Below are 3,525 nucleotides of genomic sequence, written 5' to 3'. Positions count from 1 at the left end.
TTTAAATCAAATTTATTTCTTACAAGTTATATGTTATAACTTATAAGAAATAAATAACCTAAATTTAAAATCAAGTTTTTAAGATAGCTGTTCACTAGCCATTTTAAATAATAAAACTTAAACATATTGAATATAACAATACATTTATTTCATATTTCTAATCTTCGTTTAAATCCATGTAACTATATACAATATTATATCAACTGGTAATATTTATTTCCATTAAACAAGTTATTGATTTGTTGGTATAATAACAAAATAATACAATACTATAGGTTCACATATTTTATGTTTAGTGAAGTTATATAGCGTAGTTGAAGTACGACTCGTTAGCATTAACTATTTGGTTTGTATTATTTTATTAATAGGTACCTATAGGCTATAACTGTAATATATATTATTATATACCTATAATAACACTTTTATCTTTATATATATAAGAACCAACTTGATTTTGGAGACGAAGGAAACCGGTTTGTTTGTTTATTTATTATTATTATCATTATTATTTATTTGTTTGCACTTGCATTTTTCCATTTGAAATATATATTATTCATTGAACAAATAATTTATTGTTACATTTTTTTCTACTTTATCTCTATTCTATAATAAAAAGAATAAAATTTACCACTCCAGTGGTTGAATTCAAAATGTAGGATATATAATTTTCAGAAATTAGTAATATCAATAACTACAATATAATGTAGGTAATTATATTATTTGTATAGCCAAAAAATAGTCATATGTTTTTAAATTAAATTATAAAAAATAATTTCTTCCGGAGGAAGGTCGGGCTGCTAGTTTAATATATAAAGTGACAATGTGAAAAGAAGTTAAGATTTTGTTTATTGTTTATTATTATTAAGAAATATACCATCTGTACCCAGAGACACAATAAGGATATGGGCTAATTTAAGACGTGAATGAGTTGATGGAAGAAGCCACCTAGTAGTGACACTTCCTATTGACTTGTTACCTATATTATTTTATTTATTTATTTTTTATTTTTTTTGTTTTTTTAGTTAAGGAGATCTCTGCACCATTTTCTTTTTTATAAATAACAAAATCTAAACGTCTTTTTATATGGTCACTTTTTCCAAATCTGTCAATATATGTGATTTTAAATATTGTAATAATGTAATATCAGGATCTGTAGAGTTTTAAAAAAATATTTCTGGGGGAGCCTGGGCCTCTAGGCCCACTTGACTCCGTCCCTGCTTGAAACATCGATTGTTTATTATTGGTCATAACTCATAATATTTAGTTATCATCGTGTTTCGTCTTTCGTACTCGTGTTTTCTGCTGTGTGTCCGTGTAGTGTACTAAAGTATATTACTATTATACAGTCGGTCGGTGTCTTTTGTAATATTGACTTTTGTCTATTTTACATTTTTACCATTACTATGTCTAATAAAAGGAAAATTACTAGCTACTTTGATGCAAGTTGATCTACTTCTGAACCCTCGGTGGATAAAAAAATAAGTAGGATCACTAATATCGTTACTGAAAATTAAGTTGTAGACTTATAGCAGTGATATTTTTTTATTAAATAGTTATATTAGTTAATATAAATGTTTTATTAAAATATATATTGATAAAATAATGTATGTTAAAAAATCAGCCATAAACTCCCCCCACCCCCACCCCCCCATTACCGAATCATTTGACCGCCACTGTCTGGTTTATTTGTGGTTTAAATATTGGAGATTACGTCCACAAATTAGGGGGGAACTCTGAGTTTTCGTCTATTATGTATTTATGTATGTGTCCAAGACATAATCGGCAAAATGTACACATTTATTTTCGGCTGGTATAATTGATACCAACTCAGTAAATGCATCTCCTGCTTCAGCTGGTGAAAAAATGATAAACCAAAAAAACATTTGAGCCACACTTCAGAACATTTAATTAAATATGTTTTCGATAATTTTTTAAGTTTCACTATTTGCCTATACCAACTTGACCAAACTTTGAAAATGAAAGGTAGGTACGTGTGATGTAAACTGCCAGTTAAGAAATATTTGAGTTGTAGCTAATTTTATAGTTTTTTTCAAAATCAGAATGAAAAAAATGTAGGTAACTACTTGAAGGATTTCGCCAATAAGTTCATCACATTAGTTCATAACTTGCATATTTCAAACCACGTACCTAGTCAAATAATTTATTTTTGATTTTGATGTTAATAATTTCAGTATCTTGTTCGATGGAAAAGTGAATCTAGTTGGTGAATTCAGGAGGTCAAATCTTAAAATGCCCAATAGTTTTCAAACACGCCAGAAAAAGCAACATAAAAATTAAGGAAAAACGGGAATTTTCACGCAAAATCGGTTATTGACAAAAACGATTTTGGCTTTTGGTGTAACTCTAAAACAAACGATCGTAAATACATGAAATTTTCACTGAGTCTTTATATTACCCTTTTCTATACATGAATAATTTTTCAAAATATGTTGTCTTGTTTTGAGCTTTTTACGGATATACTCAGTTTACAACTTATTTAGGTTTTTTTTTTCTATAAATGTCAATAAAACTTTATTTGTAGGATAAAAAGCTTGAAAATTTAATACAAGTCTCCTTCTATATTGTTACAATGACATTTGAAAAATATTATAAATCCTTAGTCATAGTTTTTTTTATAAGCATTTAAAGTTCAAATATTGACAAAATACGGAAAAATCAGGAAAATTAGCAAATTATTTTGAGTTGACAATTTATAATTATTTTTATTTTTAAATCTAAGATTTGAAAATGTAATACAAGATTTCTTAAAAGTTTGTCTACCTTTATCAAAAAAAAAATGTCTACACACAAATCAAATTAAATTTTTATGAGCGTTTGAAGTTCATATTTTTACAATATTGGATATTCACTCGATTTCTCATGTAGTGGTTTTGTTATTTTATTGTTATTCAAAAACGAATAACTGTGGATACATGAACATTTTTCTGAATGTTTATATTTTTATTTTTCATACAACATTACATTTTTTGACTCTTTTTGAGCTGCTTACGGGCATTGTTAGTTTTCAATTCTTTTAGTTTTTAGATTCTGAGTGGAACGATGAATGTATTGATTTTACAATGATGTGTGTTTTTTTATTTTTATTTTTTATTTTTTTTTTTATTTTTGTGTCTGTCATCACGTTTTAGGACAGTAAAAGTGCTTGGATTTTCTTCAACAGTAGGTACCTTTTCTGATAGGAAAGTGAATCTAGTTGGTACTTTGGGGGGTCAAAAGTAAAATTTTTCCAATAGTTTTCAAAAGCGCCGTGAAAAACAAAAGAAAAATTAAGGAAAAAACGGGAATTTTTACGCAAAATCTGTTTTCGAGAAAATCGATTTTGGTTTTTGGTGTAACTTTAAAAAAAATGACCGTAGATATATGAAATTTTGACTGAATGTTTATCTTAGCATTTTCTATACACCATAACATTTTCAAAATATTTTGATTTATTTTGAGCTCTTTATGGACATTTTCATTTTCCATTTTTTTTAGTTTTTTTTCTAAAAATATCATTAAAATTTT

This window comes from Acyrthosiphon pisum, chromosome A1, assembly GCF_005508785.2.
Source record: "Acyrthosiphon pisum isolate AL4f chromosome A1, pea_aphid_22Mar2018_4r6ur, whole genome shotgun sequence".
NCBI lineage: Eukaryota > Metazoa > Arthropoda > Insecta > Hemiptera > Aphididae > Acyrthosiphon > Acyrthosiphon pisum.
This window is presented reverse-complemented; position numbering follows the sequence as displayed.